Raw genomic sequence first — 13,434 nt, forward strand, 5'->3', positions numbered from 1 at the left:
ACTTCTGTGATAATGTGGTTTGATGAGGCAGTGTTGCCAGAAGGTGTGGGATAAAAGCCATTAACTTTATAGGTTGGTAAAAGCACTAATGGAAAGTATGGAGATTAAATAAATGTTAGAATAGCTACATCCATAGTATTTGATCTAAGATTTAGATACACACTTTATCATACTGTGTTTGTTAAGCATCGGTTTAATCTTTAGTCAAACATTCAAGAAGTTACAATAATTTATTTACGGTACACTAGTAAGTAGTAGTACCAATTCGTATTGGAAAAATATGTTCAAAAGTAAATTCGTTCAGATTAAATCAATTTCTAAAATATACATTTTTTCCAAGGAAATAATATATAATATTTTCCGACTACGATGTAGAGAAGATTAAAGATATGATAGTCCTTGGCAATGGCCGGCTTTAACTCATTCAGCGCTAAGTGCTAGAATTATTTTGGCACCCCTCCCTCTTTTCAAATTCTAATTTTGACACCTTTCACGTGCCCTTCTGATTTTGGCGCCATGTGCCGTCGCATGCATTGATCGTATGTAAAGCCGGCTTGGCAGTGTTGTGGTTTTAAATTATATTAGTTCTAGTCTTACTTTTTAAAAAATTAACAACATAAACTTTACGTTGTGATTATATTAAATAACTTTAATAATCGTTATATTGACTATAATGTATTATAATATAGGCGGGGGTATAAATTAATACTTTCTAATACATATAAAAAATAAAAAAATATCAAGTCATGTAGGTAATTTCATTTATATTTTTGGTTCATTATTATTGAAATGATTTAGGTTAAGCTCAAAATCAAGGTTCGTCAATACTTAACTTAAGTTTTTAAATTTGAAGTATGCCAACTGTGATTTACAATCTTTAACTTTTGGGGAAATTGAGATGGCTAAGGTTAGTTGTTACTACGATTAGATAAAATTGTATATAATATCGAAAAGACGAAAATGAAGGAAACATAATATAAACAACATACAATTACAATTAAATATTCATATTGAAATATGAATTGAAAACCAGCAAGTTATTGAAATAATATATTTGTATTTTGTATAGGTATTCATAATTGTATTATATTTTTTTTTTTATTAATGATGAGGGTGTAATAGTACTGTAGTCTCATAACTCCTTCCCTCTGTTACCTAAACATTTTATAATTATGAGCGAGACTTTTCAATTTAATTTATTATGACCATAATCTCGATCGTGAACATTGAACATACCTATTATATAAATACCTATATACTGATATTGATATATCGAAGTGATTATTCAATAAATTTACACAATTCATGAAAACCTCTGACATTTTCCAATATTGAAAAAATCCCCAGGACGTTTTTATTTAAGCTTAAAAAGAGGACATATCCGGGGAAAAGAGGACGTCTGGTAACCATTAATTTCTACACGCATCAACTTGTCTTATTTGTTTATTATTTATTATTTATTTGTTATATAATAATATATATTGTGAGCATATCATAACAGTTTTAAATAAATTATAATGTAATAATAAGTAGTTACTACTTTACTAGTTTACTATACTAATTTCTAATATATTTCTTATTTAGAGTGTTCATTCTTCATCAAATTTAATAATTACCTACTTAAAAGTTAAAAGTTAAATTTATTATAGTATTACTACTCGCTATATACTCACTATAATCACATATGCATCACGTATTACCAATACGTATATTTAACTATTATAATTTTGTTTACTATATAATAACATATACAATTATATAAATACTATAAAGTATTAGATACCTATGTATCTAACTAAAAATAATAAATGCCAATTAGTACCTTATAATTTAATTATTAGGTAGAGCTATTTTTCCGTGTATGGTATTTGCTATAGTGATTAGTGGCTAATATACTAAGATAAAAATATGAAAAAATATTTTATTTTATGTTGCATTTGAGTGTTTATATTTCTCCTATTCCTATGTAAATTTTACATAACACTTTTTTAGAAGTAAACAATCTATACGTACAATATTAGCAAAATAAGTTATTATACCTAGATGTATAATGTATTTTATTATCATTTTCATTTAGTAAGATAGATATCTGAAACCGGAGAGCGGATTTTGTTGCTTGGGGTCTTGTTAGATTCACATATTTTGCTAGGAGAAAGGCAGTGAAAATTTTCAGAACTTTATCTTTTAAAGTTAATTTATTACAGAGTTTGAAAAAAAATTAAAACACATTTTATTGGGCGTTTTTTATGTTTTTCAGCTTTATAGCTTTGTAGTGAGTTAACGATTGAAGATAAAGATCTGAAAATTTTCACAGCACTTCTCCTAGCCAATGTGAATCTAACGAGACCCTAAATAACAAAATCCGTTTTACAGTTTCAGTAATCTACCACGATAAATGAAAATCTAGCAAAAAATAACTATTTTTTTAATTGTGAAAAATTGAATATTCTTTTTTGAAAATTTATCATTATTTAAATAATGATAATTCCTTTTTATTTTTTAACGAGCTATCAACCAACTTTTTAGTTATAATAGTTTTGGAGAAAAGTTAAAAAAATAGAAATTTTGGGATTGCTCACGCCGACGTTTTTGTGAATTCAAATCGTTATACCGCTTGGGTGTGAATGGTGTGATATCGGATTAGTCTCATTAATATTTAACGTTAAAGCTAGCTTAATTATCCACCTACTCATTATAACTGAGTTACATTTTTATCATTTATCAACTATTTAACGAAGTTTCTTGAAGTTTTAAAAATTCAGACTTTTTTCATTTCAATTACCATTATACCTAACTTATTATACTTGATTAAAAATCAAGAAAGTAAAATTAAGAAAAAACAGAAATTCATATGTATCTATGTATGAAGTTATATTTATTCTAAAACGAATAACAGCAGAAGCTAACATGCAATTTTAAAATTAATAATGTATCTAATTACAAAATAATGTATAAATAATCTCTTTTAAAACAGGTTTTTACAATTTATTTTTAATTTATATTTCCTATACATTATGGTAATTTTATCCGTCGGGTATTTTAGGACAGGATTGTCCCAATACGGCAATACCATTAGACAAGGGTAGAATTATATGTAGCTTTTTATATATTTTATGAAAGAATTTTTGAAATTGGTTAAGTACACACAATTTTATCTTTCTATAATACGGCTTATACGAGTAATTAATATAGTTAATACTTAGTATTTTATAATGAGCCAGAAGAAAACTCATAATACTATTATCTTTTAAATAAAATTTTCATATAATGGTAACGGGCTCAATATACACTGTACACAATGATTAATAACAACGAAAGAGATCTTTAAATATGAAATAATTGATTTGTATACAAAAGTGTTGCCCGGGGTGTAGTATAGGCAAAATAGGTACATTACTGCATTGTTGAATAATTTTCAATTACATTTTAGTGCGTTATAAATTTGATCGGCAATATATAGTGTAGTAAAGCACAAACTAAAATGCTCCGTTTTTAGTCGAAAATACCAAAATATCCACTTCTTAGCACTAATCTAACCTTGGGAACCACATCTGTTGTAATTAAAAAACTGATTAGGATGTCGATATGTCGCAACAATGGAATAACGTATACAAATAATACATAAGGTCCGTCAGCCTGACACCTCAAAAGTCAAAAGTGAAAATTTTTCCGGATCCATTGACCCACCGACCGGTTACGGGCGTAAATTTACATATAATTATTATAATAATTATTTCTACATAAGTTATAAAAACTAATTGTTAAAACTATGATTTAATTTGTTATGTACTCATTATATATACAAACTACATACAAATAAAAATACATTCATCACTCCATTCAGAATCTAAAATAAAAATCGTTCTAATATTAAATTTTCAAAATAATTTTTAATTTATACAGGTATAGTACTACCTGTAGTATATTATAAGTAAAATAACTAAAATAGATTTATATATTTGTAGGACAAATTTGCAACCTTATTATGGGTCATAATCAGGGCTCGGAAAGTTGCTTATTTTTATGAATTGACTTAAAATGTAGTAGTGCTATGGAAGTGTATGTCATGTTACAACACGTTCAATTATAAAATTTGAAAGTGCTTTTTTCAACAATTTTTCAAAAAGATGCTTATTTCAGTTTTTCTAATTATTTTTGCTTTTTTTACCAGGTTTTCTACTTTCTATATTTTTTTCAGAAAATCGGTTAGAAAATCTATAAAGAATAAGGCAAAATGTCTCGACAGTGAAGTTTGATTTTTTAGTTAGAAACTTTTCCTAATCATTTTGTTTCAATATTTTTTGTAATCTTTAATTATTATATTATTTTTAGCACAGTTAAAAATTATGTCTAGTACCTACCTACTTTTTATCACGTAAAAAATATTTTTGAATAAATATTTTAAATATTTAAGTATTTTAAATGCTTATTTGAGTGCTTATAATTATGTTTTTAAGCGCTTTTTAATGATTTTAAGTGTTATAAATCCCGAGCTCTAATTATAATACTCTGAAAACAATATTGTTCATGGACAGAAATACGAAAAGATGATATATTATTATGCTATTGATTATAGAATAGATATCAATGATCTTAACTTGTACATAATTTGTTATATCGTCTAATAAAAAAAAAACATATTATGATATTACATACATATAATGTTTGTAGTTTGTATAATATAATATTATAATATTTATAGACATAGAGCAACATATACAATAAACATTCTACGTTAGTAGTTAGTACGCCTATACTTATATTATTTTAATATATGGCTAAACGAAATAACCATAATAATAATTATCAATATTTCAGTACAAAGTTTTAGATATTTTATATTTAAAAAAAAAAAAATATTACTGGCAAAAGTTTGAAAAATTGTAAAAACAATTACTGTACCCTCCTGAAAATGGCGCCCTATAGGTGACCGCCTGAGTCGCCATATCCTCGTGCCGGCCCTCGTCACAATGTTTATCCAGGAGGAACTCCGAAACTACTGGACTGATCTTGATGAAATTTTTTTACACTGTGTGTAATTTGGTCCTAATTAAATTATAGGTTAGTTTTTATCTCGGTTAAGGCCTTTAATATTTTTGCATTGCAATAATTGTGAAAAAGAAAGTTATAGAATTATTCAATTGTCAATTTATAGTTAATATTTATCAAAAATAATTAAGTAAATAATGTATATTTTGGATATTATTTTACATTCTAATATTATACAACAAAAACATTTATATACAAATATTAAATAGTCTCAATCTATTAAATGATGTATCTAAATCTAATATAAAATATAAATAAATCTATAAGTGTATAATATGGTTGAACTATTATTGAAAATAACTATTAATTATAAATTAAAATTACTCAATCCTACTGGCAACTAATAATATTATATTAATTATATTATGAATCTAAGTATATATTAATGTGTAATGAAAATCTTTGTACAGGGTAAACTCTGGAAGTACTTATCAGATCTTCTTGATTTTTTTTTTAAACGAAAGAGTATATCACAGATAAGGTTTCTATCGCAATAGCATTTGTCTTAATTAAAAAACCTCTGAGTTATCTACTAATTAAAATAAACGTGTAAATGTATACATTGTATAGATATGAATATACAAATACATCGAATATAATATACATAAACCTGTTATCGATGCATTCTGAAACTACTCAACCGATTTTGATAAAATTATGATCAATGTGTGTAATTTTATCTTCGTCATAAGAGAGGAGAGTTTTTATCCCGGTTAATGACTTCAATATATTACCTTTTTATTATGTTTTGAGGCTGTGCCATTATTTAATCGGTTATTCGAATAATATATTATTTTTAACAAATGATACATAATCGGTAAATCAATTGAAAAAATGCAACTCTAGGCGGGACAGTTATGTAAAATTGATATATCACTATGTCAGAGATATCATCTATACACCAAATCAGAAAACCAAAAATAGTTTTTATTCGTTTACTAAATGTTAGCATTGTTAGCACGCGAGTGCATTTTGTTTGGGCGATGAAGTGCACGGAGACAGCTAGTTGTGATGTATAAATATTTTCTTTTTGCATAGTTAAGTATATAAATCAATTGTTACAAAATGAATGACTTAAAAATCGGTAAAATATTTTCAAAAATGGTATATTATTGTAAAAGAGATAAAAAAAGAGAAGCTACTGAAAAATGGTTAGGTTAGAACTTTCGAGTAAAAGAACATTGAGTAAACCGACGTGAAGAAGATTCAACCAAACATACCATGATAGAGAGTCAGGAGGGTAGCAGCAGAATAAAGAGACTGATAAAATAGTTAGGTTCAGGTTTAGTCAATAAGACAAGGGCGTATTTGAGTTGTAACTACGGGGGGGGGGGGAGTCGAAATTCATTTTTCTTCTATACAAATTAAAAATAATTTAAAGTTGACTACCTAAATAGGCATACAATTCTTATTATGCAAAGTATGATATCATTACGATTTACAATCTTTATTAAACGGAAAACTTTTTAAATAAATTATTAATTGATGTATTATTTAGAAAAAATACGAGATATGGGGGGGATAATGCCCCCTTTTGGCCCCTCTTAAATATGCCCTTGAAATAAGCCTAATTTGGATCAATAAATAAAAAATAAATAAATGTCTATACGACTATTCCTAATGGCTAATACACTTGCATATTACACTAGAATAAATTGTTACCTATTTACCTTTGTGTATAAGACAAAAGGTCTATAATAAATTTAACTTCTTGCCAAAACTGACATATTTGTTAGTAATACATTACACATCTTATAACTCTCAGTTAAAATATAATACAGTTTATTGTTTAGTTTATAGCCGTAGCTAGGGTTACCATCATGTTTTTAGACCAAATCCGGATGTCGTTTCCGTTTTAGGGGGAGGAGTAAAATTGAAGATAAACAATATTTTTATTTCATTAATACAATTTTATATTTATTTAGATCTATGAATAAAATCAAAAATATCTACATAAGTACATAAGAGTTATTACTTATTAGGTTAAATATGTTAAAAAATGTGTTATTTTAACAATTTTTTTTGTGACAATAATGGGTACCTATAGTCGCTTATCGTGACGTTCCGGGAAAAAATATTAACAAAAATGGAAATTACATATACTATATTTATACTGAGTGAACACAAAAATCTGTCATTTGACATAACTTTTTGTATTATGTTTGTTTCAACAATGTTAAACGGTTTACTGTAGAAAATTCGGACATTTCTCAAATCCGGACTGTCCGGACAGTCCCAGGGGGTCAGAGGCGTGCCAGGATTTTTTTTATTGGGGGGGGCTAAATACTTTTAACATGAATTATTGAAAATCATAAACAAAACAAAACAAAAATACTGATAACATATTAACGTTTATTTGCCATTAACGTATTTACTAATTTAAATAATTTAAATTTATTATTTATTAAAACAATTTAAAAAATACGGCCAATGGGGGAGGCTATACCCCCTTAAGCCACACTTGGCTACGCCACTGCCTAGGGTCATAATTTTACACTCGACTTTATTTAGCGGATACATAGTCTCTAAGTAATAATAAGTAATATAATGTTCTCATAGATGGTGATTGGGTGGTGCTTTGGGGGCTCATCTCCTCCAAATTATTGAACAATTTTCAAGTTATTAAATAGGTACCTATTTTGCAACTTTATTGCCAAATACCACCCTAAAATTCAATTAAATCTTCGTCTTTGAATGTTCTTCTTCTCAACACTACAATAAATAATAATGTCAATAACTATTAACCACGATTAAAGATATCTTAAATCGTACTATTAACTAATAAAACGTACCTATTACCTACAATGTGCGGTGTATGCCAGTTAGGTGATGATCGATCTGATCGGGTGATTAGTGGCATTTGTGCAATTGCCAATATAGTAAAGTAATATCACAGCACAGATATAGATAATAATTATCTATATCTGTGTATCATAGAGACGGTGAACGGTCACATAGATCTCTCGACAGCTAGATCCCGGTGACTAACTGACGCAAGAGGATCCAATTGACGCGAGATTAAAATGACGCATGAGGATCTAAATGACGGGGGATTAAAATAATCATAAGGATTTTACAAATTAATTAATTTTGTAATTAGTATTATTAATTTTTAATTATCAATGTATTTAAATGCTTTTACGTTATTATATCGTAGTAACACTAGTATAACACAAGTTACTAGCATAATCCATATAATTTTTGTTTAATAGACAATTAAAAAATATTTTCTATTACATATAACCTAATGTTTTAATAATACACGCATAAATTATTTCATAACTAAAGCTTTCATAATGTTAGGTTTCGTTTACACATCTAATAAAAAATTAAAATGTAGTAACTGAAGTTACTGAACATTTCACTTCTCAGTTATAATAGCCATAACTCATCATGTCTGGTCACCATCTTATGTTTTTTTTATATTAATCAGAATATAGTTATAGTACCTATATATAACTTAGTAAAACTATATAACTATAGCTACTATTATATTATTATTATTATTGCTTAAAAGTCTTAACTCAATTCATATTCTCACTCCCAGTCTCAGAGGTTAGTCGTAAGTTCAGTGGCGCCGATCTATATTTCATGTTATGTGAAAAAAATGCTGGTGTTAGACCCACCTACTAAAAAAATGTTTAGTTAGTTACGTTCGAATGGTACTATATTTATTTCTACCCGTGTTCGGCGCTACTGTTAGTACATATACCAAATTTGAATATTGACAAAACTGTATATTTTAACGAAAAATAACGATTATATAGGTATAATTATCTATTTTGTTTTAAGTTATTACAAAAATATTATTTAAAGACACCAATTCGTGTATTATTATTTAACACTATAACAGAGAAGTATTCAAAATATTATGTAGATTAGTTTTAAGCTGTTTATGCCATAAACTTATTAACACCTGCAATGGCGGCTCGTCAGGAGTCTTTGAGACGGCGGACACACCATAAAAAAAGTAGTAAAGCAATAAAAAAAGTTTGAAGAAAATTGTAATACCTATAAATTAATATTTTTGTCTATTTGGAAAATAATTATGATGGTTTTCGGTATTAATACTGATTATTGATAATATTATAATATTTTTACATTAATAATGAGAAGACGGGTGTCATTAAATAATAATACGGGCGAAAAATATCGATAACAACAACTAATTACTAATTTATGCAATGCTAATGACAGAAACTTTAAATTAGTCTAGTCTCAATGTCCTGAATAACATCTATACAATCTACCCCTCCCTCCACCTTGTCATGCATATAAAATTTGTATAAGTACACAATTGAGTCTCTCGAACGGCAGACTCCCGAATAAATTTAAATGTCTGGCTAATAATAATATTACAACATAATAATACAGTACATAATCTATGGATATGGATCTATCATATTAATCTATAATCTATGGTAATCATCAATCTTCGCTATTCGTCGGAGACGATTGACGGTTGTAATAATTTTAACGGAGAAAAAAATAGACGTACAAATCGTTAAACCGTTCTTTAATATATATAATATTTTACACGCATATGCCGTTCTGTTCAGCTTATTTTTATGAAATATCTCAATATCTTCAATTCGAAACGTGGTAAAGACGGACGAGGAAAGGTGTTCCTGGGTCGGCGATGTGGTTACTGAACGTGTGGACATTAAATATGACACAACTAAGTTTCACAAAAAAAAATCGATTTTACGTGAGTTTGATTTTCTATACTTTTGGAGCTTTAATTTACTTTTTTAGACATAAAATAAATACATACTTATTGCACCGGACAATCTGCTACACGCCGGGTGACGTATACGTATATGCATATTTTATTCCCGAACGCGCGATGCATAAAATACGGGAGACCAAAATTTCATAATCGTCATATTAGTATATTAACAGACCCATTTTATATAATAATTTATATTTATATTAATTGTATAAATAGCATTTTTCATTTTTAACTGGCCGAGTAATTGACTAATATAAGTTTTTTTATCCATAACAAAAATAAAAAGTTTTCTGAAAAGACGCATTAATATTTTTTTATAATTGTCTGAATTTTGAATTTTTTAGACATTAATAGATATTCATTTCATATTTCTGTGATAACTATTTCTGCTCAACCGATTTTTGTTTTGTTGTAGTAATTTAAAAATGAATAACTGTAGTTATTTGAAAATTTCATCAAATGTTAATGTTTGCATTTCTTATACATATTATAATTTTCGAAATATTTTGACTATACACTTATAGGATAAAATAACAATAGCATAATACCATAAATAGATGCATTTATTATATATATATATATTATTAATATCGCAAATTATCTGAGCATAATAACATTAGAACCTATTGATTATTTTAAAATCATTAAAAAATAGTATGTGTATAGGTATGTATTATTCCTAAACAGGACGGTACCGAAACGAAAATAATATAGTCACATGTGTATATAACGAGTCGAATGTGAATAACTGCTTGTATTTAGAAATTGGTTTTATTGATTTTGTAAGTCCTTCTTTATTATACGTAGATCATAATCTATTAACTATTTAGTATGTAATATCAGTTTAATGATAAAACTTTTAAATATTTTTAAAATTATTAATCATTTAGTTCAGCCAATCCGTAGTACTTATAGTAGGTGACTACAATTACGTACTACATGTAGACTAGGTTAAGTATGTCACTATAACGAATTTGTACAATTTGAATTCAATTTTCAATGTATAATGCATTAATGCATTGTGTACAATGTAAAATTATGCTGGTCGAAGATGTTCTTATTTGTTGGTGAGAAATTTTACTAAACAACTATTTAAATAATAAAATTATAATTTATAAAAAAATTCAGGATATACAATTATTTTGGTTTTACGTATGAAATTAATTAGATACCAAAAGTTTCGTATGCAAGATAGCTGCAGAAATATAAAAATAAATCCTATAAAAGGAGTTCTATAAAAAAACATATGATCTATTATTATTATATTATTATAATATTATAATAATATTTATCATCCATGGCAAACGGCAATCGTCGTCATTTGTAGGAGACGATTAACCATTCTAATAATTTTATTGAACAGTCGTCAAACAACAGCCTTCAGTACAAGACAAGTGCTCTCATTTTCATAAAAAATTTCAATAATTCTATTCCGAATCGTAAAGAAGACGAATGAAGAAATATAAATGTTTCTTCGGTGACGGTGCACGTTTGAACTTTTTTTCGTCGAAAAGCGTCGAAGGATACTTACGTAGGTTAATTTTCCTATTATTTTAGGGGAGGAATAAATTTAATTTTTATACTTTAAATAAATATTTATTGACTTGTACAAGCTGCCACCCCGATTACTTAGAACTATATTTTATTTCCAAAAGCCGGCAACCGGCGGGGTATTGTATACGACCCGTTTTAATTGTTTTAAATTCTTAAACGATGAAATCTTTTTTTTAATATTTTATTATTTTAAAGTTCTAGATAATATTTTTTTTCATAGTAAATTATTTAAGAATATACAATTTTTATTTTTGTCTTGTCCGCAAACTGTTTTTAATTTGTGATGAGAGTTCTAAAAGGTTAAAGTTAAAAAATAGCCAAGAATAAAATTAATTCGTCAATTATAACTTGGATCCTGGACGTAGCAATGAATGTATATTGATTTTAAAATTACTTAGTTTGTTTTTCTATTTGTTATGAATTCTTGTAGCAAATATGATATATTTAGTACTTTGCGTGGTTAATAGTAAAATAAAATAAAAATTTCAGATCTTGTCATAATATCGGAATCATTACGCTATATACTTGTATAATTTCGACAAAATTAATTAATTTACTAAGTTTTAATTCAAAAATGCTAATCATAAAATGTTGAAAATTTTACCAACTGTCTACATTATGATTTCCTATACATTGTATAATTATAAAAACAAATTAACAATTTTAAATAATTAATTTTTTTTTTTTTAAGCCGATATAAATTATTGATAGCAAATATGATTTAAAATTTAATACAAAGTTCCTCATCAGTTACTAAATTACTTCAATAAAAAAAGTATGCGTGGTTAATAGTAAAATAAAATAAAAATTTCAGATCTTGTCATAATATCGGAATCATTACGCTATATACTTGTATAATTTCGACAAAATTAATTAATTTACTAAGTTTTAATTCAAAAATGCTAATCATAAAATGTTGAAAATTTTACCAACTGTCTACATTATGATTTCCTATACATTGTATAATTATAAAAACAAATTAACAATTTTAAATAATTAATTTTTTTTTTTTTAAGCCGATATAAATTATTGATAGCAAATATGATTTAAAATTTAATACAAAGTTCCTCATCAGTTACTAAATTACTTCAATAAAAAAAGTATACTCACGATATTATATTTTTATAAACGTTTAAAATCAAAATTTTGTCTAAATCTATACAATTTTTAAATTACTTTTTCATCAGATATTTATATAATATTGTCTTTTTATATACAAATTTAATATACTAATGCTCATTAGTTTTTTTTAACCTAAAACAAAAATAATATGTTTACCGGAAAGTCACATTATTTGTTATGACTATTTGAAGTTCAGTATTATACCTACAACTTATTAAATGTTTATTATACACCCACCCTAAAAATAAATATTTTTTCTCAAATAATTTTTATATTTTGTTATAGTTCAAAAACGAATAATCTTAGATACTTAAAACTTTAATTAAATTCTTATGAGATTATTTCTTACAAATAGTATTTTTTCAAAATATTTTGAAATCATGTATATTTACGATATTTTGTTATTATTTAAAACATTATTTGTAGGGACATAAAAGTTTTTTGTACATGTTATACTATACGTACACAATGGCATTTTTGACATACGTAGATTAATCTTAAGATATTATTTATTCAAATTATTTTACGAAAGGGTTGTACCTATTAACTCAAAAGTATATAACAAGAATTATAAAATTATATTTATTATTTATACAATATTATAATAATAATTATGATAAATGCAATGTTTTCGGAAAAAATGTAGCTTGTCAAACTTTACACCAAAAAAAAAATAAAATACTTAGCAATATCAATCAACATATAATATTATAAGTCATAATACATCAAAATTATACTTATTAATGAAGGTTGACTGACTGTCTCTTTCAAATTCAAATTTCACACACTAATTACAGTAATAAACTTAATAACTAATGTATAAAGCAACATTGTAATAATTACTTCTTTATCTTTAATTTAATGTAATTTTTGATTATTTTGTAAAATGGTACTGATAATTGAATTCCCCAAAGCATTGACTAGGTACTATTTGTTACATGAAACCATAATAAAGGAAATGTATGAATTTGTTTTTA

The sequence above is a fragment of the Rhopalosiphum padi genome, chromosome 4, assembly GCF_020882245.1.
Source record: "Rhopalosiphum padi isolate XX-2018 chromosome 4, ASM2088224v1, whole genome shotgun sequence".
NCBI lineage: Eukaryota > Metazoa > Arthropoda > Insecta > Hemiptera > Aphididae > Rhopalosiphum > Rhopalosiphum padi.